The sequence below is a fragment of the Anopheles marshallii genome, chromosome 2 (genome assembly GCF_943734725.1).
Source record: "Anopheles marshallii chromosome 2, idAnoMarsDA_429_01, whole genome shotgun sequence".
Lineage (NCBI taxonomy): Eukaryota > Metazoa > Arthropoda > Insecta > Diptera > Culicidae > Anopheles > Anopheles marshallii.
The window spans coordinates 41457384-41473376 of NC_071326.1; positions in this window are offsets into that span (position 1 = coordinate 41457384).

The following is a 15993-nucleotide window of genomic DNA, read 5'->3' on the forward strand; positions in this document are numbered from 1 at the left end:
GTTATCCTTCACATCGACATCATCGTCAGTATCATCATCATCTGGTCAAAGTCGTCATTTTCCACTTGACATCATCGTCATCGTTATCATCGATTGGTTAAGGTTATCCTTTACATTGACATCATCGTCAGAGTCAGCATCATCATTTTATCGGCAGTGTCATCGACGGCATCGTCGTCAGCGGCATCTTCTCTATGTCGTAAGTGTAGCAGAGCCGATATATGTACTTCGCCGCTCTTCTGGAAGTAGAAGAGTTCCGTGGAAGTCTAAACGGTATCGTTTATTAAAAGGGGGAGATGTTGCGGACGCGGGCTGCGTCGCACGACTTCGACACTCCTGGCTGTCGCTTCATGCGACAGCCTGTGGATGTGGTCGTGTTGGCGGCGACGTACGCTGCCAGCGAAGTCTACCGAAGGAGCGGGGGTCATCGCCTCGAGATGATCCCGGTGACGCTCCCAGACGGAATTTGGTTCTCGATCGTGCTGGTCTAAGTTTTAATAAATAATGTGATAAGTTTTATTCCAATGAGTGTTTATGTCTTGTGTGTGTGCGGATGAACGATCCGAAATTATTCCCCCGCACCAGGACGTAACAGTGGCGACGAGGATGGGATAGTGAAAAAAGCTAAAATAAAAGAACTCTACTGCCGTCGCATTGTGTGTGATCGTGTTTGCTTCATGTAGCGTCTGTGCAGCCAGTGATCGTACGTGTGTGTCCAGCCTTACATTGTCCAGATCACGTTAGTGTAGCAGTGAAAAAAAAAAAAAGAACAATTCCGCCTGCAAGGAAAAGGCGCAGGATGAGCAGCCCTGCGGAAGACGCGTCGATGGATGAGCAATGAAGATTATCGGATCTCTTCGAGGCTACGTCAGCCCTAATGCAGCAGCTACCGGGCCGAAGCGCAAATCAGCCGCCATCGCAAAATGCCGGGCAGGCGCCATCATCGGCCCCGGGTTTTTCGGCGTCACCCTCGGAAGGAACAGTAACGTTCCAAGTGCTTAATATAATGCATCAATTAATGTCACATATTTTGCAGCAACAATCTTCTGCACAAACTTCTACGCACCTTTCTACGCAACCGCAGTCAGCACTTGCAGAACCGGCATCATCGTACTACTACTTCTCCACTACGCCAGCATCTAAGGAAAGATGAACCATCCAACCCTTGTTGGTTGTGTGGAGCAATGCATTGGGTACGGGATTGTCCATACGAGTCGCGAGAATGCTGGGAATGTGGAAGGACAGGCCACAAGCAAGGGTTTTGCCGCAACGGAAAGCGTCAGGCAAGAGGAAAGTATCCGACTAGGAATCGGACTGAACGAGAATAAATGTGATAAAACGTCAGAGTTTTGCATGGAGAAGCCAACCATCATCGACATCATTGCCGGCGTCATCATCGACAGCAGCGCAAACGACATAAACGTCTGCATTACTGGCCTCATAATTGCAGTCGTTTACTACCTACATTGTTGTCAGTGTGGTCATCGACAACGGTGTAGACAACAGGGCCATCTACATTTTCCATTGACATCATCGTCATCGTTATCATCGACTGATCAAGGTCATCGTTCCCACCGACATCATCGTCAGTATCATCATCATCTGGTCAAAGTCATCATTTTCCATTTGACATCATCGTCATTGCTATCATCGACTGGTCAAGGTTATCCTTCACATCGACATCATCGTCAGTATCATCATCATCTGGTCAAAGTCGTCATTTTCCACTTGACATCATCGTCATCGTTATCATCGATTGGTTAAGGTTATCCTTTACATTGACATCATCGTCAGAGTCAGCATCATCATTTTATCGGCAGTGTCATCGACGGCATCGTCGTCAGCGGCATCTTCTCTATGTCGTAAGTGTAGCAGAGCCGATATATGTACTTCGCCGCTCTTCTGGAAGTAGAAGAGTTCCGTGGAAGTCTAAACGGTATCGTTTATTAAAAGGGGGAGATGTTGCGGACGCGGGCTGCGTCGCACGACTTCGACACTCCTGGCTGTCGCTTCATGCGACAGCCTGTGGATGTGGTCGTGTTGGCGGCGACGTACGCTGCCAGCGAAGTCTACCGAAGGAGCGGGGGTCATCGCCTCGAGATGATCCCGGTGACGCTCCCAGACGGAATTTGGTTCTCGATCGTGCTGGTCTAAGTTTTAATAAATAATGTGATAAGTTTTATTCCAATGAGTGTTTATGTCTTGTGTGTGTGCGGATGAACGATCCGAAATTATTCCCCCGCACCAGGACGTAACAGATTGTTAGTTGTAGTTGTAGTTGAAGGTTATAGTGTTAGTACTTACTTACTTGTTTATTAGGTGCTACTGCTCATCTACTGCTCACGATCGTCCGGCTATCGTCAAACAATCACTTCATCAACGCCATTACTTCATCTCAATTTGGGAGCTACCACGGTTCCTTTGTCCATGTGGACGACCAATAAGGACTTTATGGGTTGAGTTGTCCGGTGCCATTTTCATGACATGACCAACCCACCGGAACCCGGACAATCGTAATTTCGATTTGAGTAGAGAGCTTTCTGCTCAGACTATAGAAAGACTGGTTTGTCAGCCCGAACCTTTGCGCGTATCTTAACAGGTATGTTGTTATCGGTGCTGACCTTTGACCCAAGATAGGTGAAATTTTGGATGACTTTGAAAAAATGCGATCATCTATCTGTACGCAACCCCTTCGTGAGTTAGGATTTGGTACCAGGACCGGTAGTAGTGGAGGTACTGAATTAGATTTTCGTGTAGGTTATCTCCAACTCGAGGCCGCTTGTTTAATCCTTCGGTAATCATCCAATACATAGTGAAGCCGAAAAACCAATAATATCCATGTCACCAGCGTATGCCAAGATCTGGAATACCTTGTAGAAGATGATCCGCGTGGTTTGCCACTAAAAGAGAGAAATAAAGTTCCTTACCGAATTTACTGATACTTCTTGGTGTGAGCTTTTAATTCTCGATCGATTTCTATTTATATTCCCCATAAGTGATATACTGTCTAAAATAGTTTTATGTGCTCTTGATTGTTAATGCTTGAAATTATAAAATTGTAGATAGTTTTCGTCTTAAAACATACGAAAAAGACCCTTATCAGACTAATCTTAAACCTAACCCTTAAAGCCAGCTTTGAAATCAGCAGGAAAAAAATGAATATTTCAGGATTTTGTTTGCTACGATTACATTGTAATACTAGTTTCAAAATTCCATATCACTTTCAAATTGTTTCTCGCTGTCTGATTGCATTACACATTAATAAATCCCCCGATCGAAACCATTTACAAACTAGTTCAGCCAACACGCCTGATTGAAATTGGCTTCCGAACGGTCGCTGGCGCGTTCCAATATCAACTCCGCGCACCCATTCATACGGCTGGCGGGCAAAAAAAACCGGGGCTTTTATTTTCCAACATTAATTTATTTAATTGCCGAGAAAAATGACCCACCAACCCGGCAGAAGCTGCGGCCTTACACACCCTCCCTTCCGAAACGGGCCGCAATGGAAAAAATGAATGTGTCTTTTATCAAGCCGAGCCCGATAATTTGTGTTGATTTGGTGCCGTTTGGTTCCGCCCGGTTTGGGCGGCATAATTATGGAGCAAAACCGTGGTAAAAAAAACAGCTCATCAAAAGCTCTTTTTTCACGAAAAACAGCCACAAATTGAAAAAGATATACCGAGTTGAAATGGAAATGTGTGTGTGCGAGTGGAAAGATAAAAAGAAACAAACAAAACTGTGTGAAAATCATTGGCCGTATCAGCGGCTTATCGGTAGTTTTATGCCACCTACCTTTTCCAGCCCCCCACACAGAGTGGTCATAGAGCGGACAGCAACCTAGAGGTTAGGCAGGAGTACAAAGCTGCTACTGCTAGCTGGCATTCATTTTGGTTTTGGTGGGAAATTTATGTTTTGCTCCCTTTTTTGTTTGTTTTCATGAGACTATATCGTATCAGCAACAACGTTAAAATAAATAAATAAAAAAACTATTTGCTGAAAGGCATAAAATTTGTACGCAAAATCATCACGGAAGCACTGTGTTTGCCCGTGTTCGGCCGTTGCGCAAATGATATGTTTGACAGCGAGTAGTGATTTGTGGCACCCACTACTATCACGTCCGGCTGCGAGTATGCATTTCGGATACCATAGCAACGAACACGCAGCCACGGTTGATATTTATCCTTTCTCGATATTTTTAGCACACAAAAAATGATGGCTTTATTGTGCTAATTAAATTGAATGTTCATTACTTAAATTAAAGCCACAGAGAGAAAGAGAGAGATATATGAAGAAATGTGAATGCTTCACACACAAACACACCCAAATAAACATAGGACACTCCCGCACAACACAAATGGTCATGGTCAATTCTGGCAGGTAATGAAAAGTGACCTTTACTAACTTACACCACTTCGCTAGCTTGTCAAGCCACTGTTAACTGACCCGTCCATTATTCGGTGCGAAGTGAATCTGTTTAGCTAGTCCAAGGAAATGCTGTGAGTGTTTGTGTGCTACGCCGGAAGAACCGCAAAAAGCCAACACCAAGTTGGAGCACGCATCACGCCTTCACTAACCTAACCGAGAACTCTCCGCTTTAGTATACCGATTTACTGAATTCCAGGACGAATGTTTGGGTATTCCAGCTTGGACAGCTTGGCGTTGGCGAAGGGTTATTGCGGAAAAGCGAAAAGTTAACAAATTAGAAATTTTGCTGAGAAAATCCGAGATAAATCAATTATTCAAATTGTAAAACGTCCATCGGTGCCGTCGTCCCCAGATTCACACTCGCTGCCCCAAATTTGGACATTCGAGACGACTGGAATGGTTGCGGTGTGGACAGGAAGGGGGGGGGGACAATTGTAAATTGGCAGCGAAACGGATGGAGGAACTATCTTTTTCCAAGGATCTCTCTTCGGCAAAAGTACGGCGGAATTTTATCTGCTCCCTTTACACAAGAATGAAGCGTTTATTGAACAAGATGGAATGAAATGTATAGTAAATGCAAACAATTAACGGATGACATTTCAGTTGAACTACTTACGTTTCCTGGCTTGAGAGACTTATGATGTATTAGGTGTTTTTCAAGGTCACCGGAACATCGTTCCAGAAACTTTTACATCAGCTCAGGTTAGAGTAAAAAAAAAAGGGGGGGAAGCGAGAATAAAAATCACTTTTGTCTGTATTGATTATTTTACTGCGCAGCTGAACGTTTATGTTGCTGCCGTGGATTTACGCCCGACAAGTAGCCTTCCAGTTACAGCGTCCTCCGCGCGCGGGAAATGGTCAGATAATTTTTATCTCGCGTTCGCTGTTGTCCAAAGTTTATTTTTTACTTTATTTGCAAACCGGATGATGAAAAATCCATAACCCCCGTATTCGTAGGAATTAGTGATACAGGTTAATTGAATGTATGGACTGTCCCCGGGTGGTATGCGTCCTGTAGCCGTTCGAACTCGAATAAACCATGCTGCAATGGAGATGGTGCGAGAACATTCGCAAGAACTCAGCCTGAGCGCACCGATCGCGGCTCGTTTGGTTTCGTTTCGTTTGCTGCTAGCAGTACCTACGGGCGTGGATATGTTTTTATTCCGAAGGCAAGAGTAATAGATTTATTTTTGCATTCTTCAAACGGGAATAGCTAATAAGCGATTTCCCTCGAAATGGGCCGAAGATTGACGATATGTTGCTTTCATTTCAACGCGACTCATTGATAGCTTTATTGGAATAGCAGTACCATCAGCGATACATTTTGGAACTTTTACGCAATTGATTGATTATTTGGAACTGGAACATGTTTTGAACATATTTTTAACACATGATTCGTATCATGGAGCAGCAAATGTGGTACAGTGGCGTGTAACTTCAACACATCCCTGCAAACTCAAACAGATGATTGGTTCCGGAACAGGTGGAAAACACACACACACACACACACCGGTATTGGAATGTTCCCGTTCCCGAGTTATGTAACGAGCTCCCACCCCGTGGGGAAAAACGTGGGGAAACGCCATGGAAAACAATTACGGCAAAGGGGGGAACCTACACGACCACAGAGCAGCACAATAAGGCGTACCAGCCAGCCGTCGGTTGAAAGTGAAAACGCCAACGATGAAACCAAATGGGTGGGCAAACGGTTTTTTTTTTTGTCTGTAGGGTTTGTTTTTCCTTTTCATCTCGCATCGTTAGGTTCCAGCACCCTCCACGTGTGCGTGTGTGTGTTAAATCATCCGGAGAGAAGATGACACGGTGGATTTGTTACAGCACGTGGGGTATGTGAGTACGATTCCAAAATATGTTTATTGGATGTGTAATATTTCCTGCTCAAAGTATTGTTGAAAGCTGAACTTTATCAAGCTAATCCGTTCCATCTGTTGCATGACGAAAAGGCTCAATAGAAAATTGATAAATTCTTAAGAAAAACTCAGTTTTATAATGATATGTAAAAATGCATAAAATAAATACATGTTAAGAAGGGTTGAGTTACCATACAACTCGCAGAGGGACATATTCGACCAAGAGAGAGGATTCTTTTTTCCTCACTTGCCTGGTCTAATTTACCGAAGGCTAAAAGGCTTGAGTTAACTTAAATTAACTTTCACACCTCTCAAATCCTTATCCGTAGTTTTCTCCTCCCTATTATCCCTTATAATTCTTTTTCATTACCCTTGGAAATGAAAGTGATCTGAGAAGTCCAAAATCATATTAAATGTACAAGCAACATGAATCCCTAAAAATGAAACAAACAGATAAATTGTTTAAAAAGTTTCTAAAGCTTTCATAGACTACAATGAATGTAGTCCAATTGCTTCTTAGAATTTGTACGAAAAATGCTAAGAACTGTGCCAATGTCCAACGCCCAAGCAATCTTAAACATTATAAGTTTTTATGATGCCCAATCGCTGACGAGCACAGAGCGAGATAATTATTCGGGAATGTTTTAATACCATGAAAACACACATTGACGACGTGTTAATGCAATTAATGAGCTGACGAAAGACCCAAAAGACCGTTCTCCGTACGTCACGTTCCATCGCTACCCAGGGTGCGTCATTTTCGTGGTCAGTAAACGAAGTTGCGCTCTCATTCGGAAGGACAAACCAGCGTGTTTTCTGTTTGAGTTTTGTGTGCGCCCTGATTTGTGTTGCCGGCACCGGTTGTCCAACCGACATTGCCGGCATGTGGTAAGGTGCGCTGCTACACACCCCCCCCCCGTGCCGACAGACACGAGATGAATGTACGCTTTCTTGTTCCGACCAACGTTTCCCCGGCCGAGGACAGTACGTGCACGGCTACGTTTAGCTCATTTTTCCACGTAAGCGATTAAAATAGCTGTATGCGACCGCACGCCCCGAGAAGATACCGGCAAACACAACCACTGTACCGCTGCAATGATCTGTTCCGTTTTGGGCAGCACACCCGTATGTGTGGTGTGTGGCCTCGCAAGAGTAGAATTTAGGTGTGTAATGAAATTTTAACGACTGCGGGCCTTGGCACAAAACCACGGCTGCAGATTCCGGCCGTGGAGTTCTCGGGTACTTTGTCAGCTGTATGGCCAGGCACTGATAAGAAGGCCGGGTAAGAAGTCGGCCAAAATAGGACACCGAACACAAGACTGATACGGTAGATGGGGTTTCCGCTTCCACAAGTTTAGTAATGGGGAGCTTTCGGGCGGCTTGATGTCAGTGGTCGCGTGGATGACAGTTGGGTTTGTGTGGGTGTGGACCTAGCAGCGTGCTCCTGAGCAAGAGTAAGGATAGACATAATAATGATAGACTTACCAACCAACCCGGATGCTTGTTGTTCCTATCCCCAAAAGACACTTCCGTTCGTGAACCCTCGTCGGAAACGAGCGGCCGAACCAGAATTGGGTTGAATGAATGTCTCGTTTTTTTTTCCAACCTCGTGTTCGAGGATTTCACACGTGCTTAGACCCTCTCACCACACAAAACATTGTACATCAGAGGAGGGCGATGGTTAAAATCCTTTTTCGGTTGATCATCGTTATGGTTACCATCGTAACAGCACGGAGCTTAGTATGTCATCTTCGCGGTGCGCTTTCCCGCTTACTGAGCTCCTGAAGATTGCCGGGACAGTGGGGACATACAGCGAACATTTCCATGAATGGAAATGGGGTCATGTTGTGCCTAAATCGTTTCCGACACCTTCGGTCTGTGTGTCTGTGGTCGTTGATCCTTGGGGTTGCCTTATTTGATGATGTGTGCTTTTGTTTGTCTTGTTGTAAGATGTGGTTTGACAAATGACTGATGCGATGCTGTCAAAGCCATTTCTAGCGTTAGTATAACGTGGAGATGAGGACAATCCATCATTATGCAAACGGTTTCGTGGCTAAATATAACATATCCAGGAATTTACGCCAAATATTTCCCTGTTTCTTAAACAATAATAATTGCAGGAACTTTAGTTAGACATACGCACACACACACACGTGAGCACTGATTGTGACTTTGCTCCCACGCGAGTTGGTTGATTTGATGAGGTAGCGCGCGCCACAAAGTGAAGTAAAGTGGTATTATGCTTCCGTACCACATCTGAACACACAACATTAGAGTTGTGTGTGCGTTTGGACAGTGCATCCCCATTCCTGCAGCCGGCAATGCATTTCATGACAATGCGGTAAAAACCTGCATATGTATTGTGGATGTTGCATTATTGCCCTTTTTTGTTGTATTGTTTTGTGTCTGTTTGCATTCACTCTGTTTTACCATTTCCCTAGTATTTTTTTCCTTCTTCTACTCATGATAAGTGGGAGTGTGTGATGTTTGGTTCGGAGGTTTTTTGAGCGCTTCCGCTTCCGGGGAATGCTGTCTAACTAAGAGCACCACCATCACTATCAGACAAAGGTAAAAAAAAACAATTGCAGCAAATCATAGCACCACATACCAGTGGGAAAGAGAGAGAGAGAGAGAGAACATCATCCGAGCTGTCTCGATATCTTCATCCGGCGCACGGAAATCCATTGCCATTTTGCATCGGACCGAATGCGGCAAACAGCATCCGGATGCACATGCTGCGCTCACATTTGCAGCTATGTGGTGCACTTTAGTTTGAAATTATGCCACGCTCTAGCTGTGCCACGTGTTTTAATCCTTGAAATTAGCATCACTTGTGAGCATTTGCGTTACGACCGATCAATTTATCATTCAATTGTTTCACTCACCGCTGTAAGAGATGAGTAGGGTGCGATAATCGTCCTTATTGACACATTTTAGGTGCTTGACTATTAACCATTTTGGTTGTTTTACATAACTGCGTTGAAAAATCAATTGTTCGACCGCAAGCGAATGTGCCAAAAACACGGCAATCGATGGCGATTACGCGTGATTTGCAGCGATGAAACTTCCTGGCAAGCTTAAATCTTTCTCCCATTTTACAAGCTAATCTCGTGCCGGCAAACACCGCGGAGGTCTTTAGGGTGTGCGGTCATCTTCCCTTGTTTGCCTGTTTGCTTTCCTAAGCGTGCTGACCAATTTTCCGCATTTTCTATGACCATCGTGTTCGCGTGCCCTACGCCACCCAAGATGGGCCACTCCACAGCTAACCATCTGCACAAGCATGGCGCATGGATCGAAAAACACTTTACGATCATCTTCGTGGCGGAATGGGTTTTAAGGGATGGCTGGGTACTGCTACTGCCCCACTGAATGCCGGTTTCTTTTCCTCGTTTATTTTTGTTGCTAGACCGTTAAACGTGCCCCGATGGTGGCCGGCGTGCAAGGGAAACATTTCTTCCCGCCGCTGTACGATAATCGCTACGTGTTGCATAATCTCAGCCCTCAGTGCTTGTGTCATTGCCAGGTATGAAGGTGTGAATGATGTGTGGTGCTTTCTTTTGATGCGATGTTTGGTTTGTTCGGTGTGGCGAAAAGTAAGCAAACAGTGTCGGTGCCGTTGCCAATTCACTCCACGCACGGTCGATCGCTGCCTGTCAAACGAGGGTAAGCTAATAGGCGATAATACTCCACTGAAGATGCTTAATGCTGGGGGGAAATCTGACAAAATGATGATGCAAATTACTTCCAAATGCGAGTTCCTTCGACGTAGCGTATTAAGTTGTCGACGTAGTGTTTTTTTTCTGTTCGTTTTCTGGTCCGTTTTTTAGCGTTACTTCCTATGATTTTCATACTTCGGCCATTTCTAAATTCTTTTCATGTGGAGGTATTTCCTTCCTTTATTTTTCCAGTTTTCTGGCTGTTGTATTGGATAAGGATTAAATGCGAATATTTCTCACCTGACAAATTTTTTACGTCTAAAAGCTGTGGAAATGCGTGAGTTGAGATGGTTTTATACACAGTTACATTTGAATTGATTACCAATTATTAATTAAATTTTGCAAAAGCTTGACAAAAATCCACATCTATCTTTACAAATTCTACTTCTATTAAATTGAAGGAGGCGAATGAAACCGTCCAGCTCTAAGTCTCTATAAATATAATAAACAACAACATAGTCAATTGAAGCGACTAAAAACTCTGTAATCCTATTTAATCTTATTCTTTCTTTTTGTAGTTATACTTTTGGAAATACAATTCATTGATCATTCATGTTTAGTTTTAGTCTATTCGGTACATAAAGAGTGTTCATGACGCATGAAAAGTTCCGTACTCTCGTGACTCGTCGTTTGGAATAATACACCGCAGTATGTTGATCGAACATAGTCTAGACCAGCCTCCCTTACTAAACCTTTGCAGGAGGCTCTCGGGTTCAACGTAATAAGATTATTTAAACTTGGAAGCATGATTGTCAGAGTTTTTATGCAAATCATATCAGTTTTCCACTTCAATTTCATTTAACTCGACTTATACGACATTTCAATTCTTCTCCTATACATGTGTCCTATACACATGGTTTAAGCGGACTTATATGTCTGCAATGAGTCCAACATTATGAATCTGCTTGCGTATTTGTTTATGATCAGTGTCGTGTTCTTGTTAAAGACATCCATTTGTGAGCTACTTTGTGACCGTTTTAGTAATTAGTCCAAGCTAGTCAGCCACTTAAACCTCTAAGTTTCTCTCTTTCTCTCTTTGTCTCTCACTGAGTGGAATAGTTTTCGAAGTAAGACCTATCTTTTCACAATATTTACTATTTCCACCGACCAAGAAGCTTACCCATAAAAGGTTTATAAACTTCATCCCCCTGGTGCATGAAGCGAAAGGTCACCGTTGCTTTCCTGCACTGCTCATGCTGCATCCGCTTTGATCCCCATTGGGTGTCTGCAAACTTTCCTGTGCCTTGTAGCAGCCAATCAAACAAACAAAATTTGCAACCACCAGTACCGTACCGCGAGACATGGTTGCAGCTGTGCATCCGTTAAACCGGTTGCCTTGTGATCGGGTCGCAAATTTACTGCAACTCCATCCCATCCAGCCCATCCATTCCGGTGCCCTTGGCAGGCTCTTCACTGCGCCCGATCGAGTTCACTTTCGATTCCGTCTACCCACAACCGGAACTGGTTCCGCCACGCTCGTTGGTCGCCATGTGGCGATGGTTGATCGCGCGTTCGATTGCGTGCGACAAACAGGAAAAACCTGGAAAAATCAGCAGAGAAAGTGTTCGGCTGAAGGCGTCAACGTGCGATTGGTGGCAGGGCAAAACTAGTATGCACTCGCGACTAGATGATGCGACTCTTGGGCGATTCGATGAAACGATAGCGAAAGTTACAATCCGGTCTTGTGGGGCAGATGCGTTTTTGGTTTTGCTACACTGCATCGAATCTTACGGCATTTTTTCAAGCGAAGTATTTCGAATTACTTAAATAAATGTTCGTTACAATAAGTTATTTTAAATCCAATCATTCAAACACGATTCGATCCATCATCTACAAGCACATGCTGTATGAAATCTCATTAAAAATCTCGAACGCTCGGTACAATCAATCCATTTCGTTCAAACCAAACAAACACTTCTAGGAATACTTTTCCTAATTTGGAAATCTCTGCTGTGGAAATCGTTTTGAAGTGTACCTTTTCCCGTAAATTGCTTCCCCATTTGCCGGTTCAGTGCCATCTTCAGCTGCTCGCACCGTACTGCTCTGCACTGGCCTTTCGCCTAGGGAGGCAAATTAGATATTAAAATATTATCCACCTCCTTACGCTGAATGTTATTCATCCACCCTCATCGGTAGGTCGGTCGGAAGGGGAAGCGATTTTAAAAGCAAAGTAATAATAATTTTCACCTTGCTCCTTCACTTCTTTCGGGGAACGGTTAGGCCGGGTTACGGGGTTACATTTGGACCGCTGGAAGAACTTTGGCCTAACCCAATTAAGCGCAAACTTATGCTCTTTCGACCTTTCCGTCCACAGGCTGTACAACTTTAGTCCTTTCCTTTAAAAAATGAAAAGGTAATTTAACCGGAAGGTCGAGAATCACGCCTACAGCCGGCCAAATAAAACACAAACAAACGGACAACAACCCGCATTTGTATTTGTACAAAACGGAAATGACCTGCTGCTGAGGCGGCGATACCACTGAGCTTAATTTCCTTCTGATTCTTGCACCGTCCCTGCTCTAGTATTTGCATGTTTTTTAAGCTTTCAGGAGAAAATTTTGGTAGTTAGGCTTGAGAGCCTTGCAAAAAAAAAATTAGAGGAAAAGAAACTAATTACGCATGGATTCACAGGCTGAGACATCCCTCAGCGGGTCGGAAGATGATTAGATTAGTTAACATTTCATAAGTAGCTCGGGGTGGCTGGTTACGAATGCGCAGAGAACGGAACCGAAATGAGGGTTGCTGTTTGATGGAAATGAGTTTCAGCTTCTTTTTCTCGTAAAGGAATGAAATCACTATGTGAAAAAAATGTCGCATTTCGGTGTTTGACTTGGATGAATAAGGCAAAGAGCTACATTAGAAGAATTGTGTAAATAGATGTTAGATTACAAGCATTCTTGATTAAACCTTGACGATGTCAGAACAAATTCAAATTATTATAAAAAAAAATCACTCATGACCACATTTATTGCTTTTAAACTTTGACGGTAATGAAGTTCATTGTGCTTGTTTCATCAACAGACCAGCGAAAAAGCTTCAAATATTTACATAATTAATAACAGTTGCGGCAAGTTTCATGCTGTTACTTTCGGGGATTTTTCTATCGCATTCTTAAATATCTAACGATGTCTCATACTTTTGTCATCATCCATAAAAGCTCTGGAGCATTTTGATGATGAAAGAGCTTTACTTTCAAGTGTTGAATGAGTTTAAATGTGTAAATGGATGAAAAAGCAGTTTGACATGATTAGCCAAGATTAATCAAGATTTATCGCAGAGTGGAGATGTTGGTGAGCTGTGTTTTTTATTGACTGTTCGGGATAGTCTGATTTGAATACCTTTATGAGTCTTTGCTGTCTGGTATCATTCAAATGACATGACAATCATTTGCAGCCTGGTAAATCAAAAGTATGAAGCGAGTATCAAATCAAACATATTGAGAACAAAGAATTTGTGGGATACATACAGATCTCGTAGTGCTTGTAACTCTAGAGGCCCACTCAGAAACCATTTACAAACATCTTCCAACCTTGTTTTGTCGAGGAGAGAAGCTTCATAGGAATCGTCGTTCTAGAAGGGAACATCTGTCCGGCAGGAAACACAAAATTCAGGATAATGTCCGATTTGTCTAGGCACCAACGGACTTACAGGAGTTTTCGAGCATTATGTTGACAAGTTCAGCGAGATATCGTTTTGTTCGGGTATACAATTGACTTGTTCGGCAAGTTTATTAAATTGTTCAGAAGATGTTCGGCAGGACTATTGAACGACGGTAGTTGTTGGCAACGAGGTTGCTATGGATTTGATAGAAACTACGTTGCTATTCGCTGTGAACTTTGCCAGAAGCAGTGTTGCCAGCAACATCACGCAATTGCTCAATAGTTCTGCCGAACATGTCAACACCATCTTCTATTCAATTCAATAATTTGCTGAACGAGTCTCTTATATGCCTAAACAAAACAACATCTCGCTAAATTTGTCCATATGATGCTCGAAAAACCTGTAACTCTCCCAATGCCTCTCAACCTACTACCGAATCACAAGAGCAAGGCCATAAGATTTCGGTAGATATCTACCATCCTAACAGAGGGCGTTTGCTTTGCGTAAGCTTTGGAAATACGTAGTGTCTCAGAGGAGTATGTAAGCTTTACCACTGGAACTACAAATGAAAGTAAAAGTCTCAGTTTCATTTAACACGATATTTTAAGCGGACAAATTCGCTCACATTACCTTGCATTTCCCTACATCAGGAACCATCGGTTCGATCCGTAACATGATCCATGGTCCATGAGAAGGTTTGGAAAACTTAAAATATGACTATCAAAGGTAAAGTTAAAGAGGAGCCAAGTAATGGTGGTAGCTTCGAGCCTTAAAGATCTTTCATCTAACGTCACACGATATGTTACGTTAGACGTTCTAACAAGCCTGGAACGACTTCCTTAAAAAGCTAATGGAGTCTTTTCAGCTATACTTGGGCTTTGAACGCGATAAAGAGATGGTATTACTGAAGCACCTGAAGCTCTGTAACATGTAGTACTCCCCAAAAAAAGAAGCTCTGGATGGTTCAACTACCTAAATAAATTCCCCGATAGTTGTAGGAATATTTCTTTCCGGCTCGCCGGTTCGGACATGTAGGCAAAGAAAGCATTCCACTATCGTAAATATAAATAGCAGGGCACGTGCAAACCGAAACCCAACTAAGCCCGGGAAAGTGATACAATTATTTCCCACTTGCGACAATTTTTCCCCCGAGCGCACTTTTTACCCTATTCAACCGGAGAAACTTTACCGAGCCAAACACGGTAAGCCTGGCTGGAAGAAAGGCGACAGACCAGTTTGGGGTCGGGGAGTTTGATGTACGCTACACCTTACCGAAGGTGATGCTAAATTTGTTAACGAAATCGTCCGAAAAAAAAACCGGCAAACGGTACGGTTGGCATAAGGAGTGGCAAAAGTTTACCCCTTTGCCCAAAAGAAACTTTTCCTTCTTGGTGGTTTTACGAAAGGCGGTGCGAGCGTGTTGGAGTTGGAGCTGCAAGAAAAGCCAAACACTTAAAAGGAAGCGCAAAAACTTTTCTCGACACTCGCGGTGGTGGGACGCCACACGAGACAGCGGGGAGGGAAAAACAGGGATGCTGCATAAATTCTCCAAGGATAAGAAAGCGCGCACTCGAGCGCGATATCCAGTTGCAGTTGGTGGAACATTTTGGTCGCACGTGGTGAAGCTTTTACTACTTGGTAATAGCAAATAGAAGCGACAAAAGGAACTGTGACCGTTTTGTCCGTTTTGCGGGCGTGAAAGCAGCCCGCATCCCGAAACAGCATAACACACTAAGCTGACACCGGAACCGGGAAGAGAGCTTAAGCTATACTAATTTATGGGAATGCACTTTTATTGTTTTGCCCAACGGTTGGTGCAGCGCTATTATGCTTCTTTCGGTTTTGGACCTCTTGGTGTTTTTTTTTAAGAATAGAGAAGTTTCACTGGCTTCGTTCACTAATTTTCTCGCCCATGCCTGCCGGTGGGTCTGTAAAATCCACCTGAGGCGATAAATTTTCATCATACCCGACACAATACCCCGTACGGATTTTAGGTTCTGCTTAATCGATAACCAATCTGACCGGCTGGGCGAACGCGCTTCTGTGGCAACATTTTCCATCTCCACCGGTGGTAAAACCGGGTGTCAGACCGGGTCACCGACCCGTCGATGTCTTCGAGTGTCTGCGATGGGGACACCCACTGGGGAGGTGTGTCAGGATGATTGCGTCGATGTTCGTAATGCTGCTGGTTTGATTAAGGTTGCCAAGTGCTGCTACAGTCTGCACACGCATTCTGTGTCCAATTTGGCAAAGGTCAGTTGAACTCAAAGGATAAGGGGGGGGGACATTGTCGTTGCTCGACATTGCATACAGTCGAGTACAAGCTGTTGGCACTATGCCTTAAGTGGGAAAAATTCTAGTATAAGGACGTTTTATAAAAT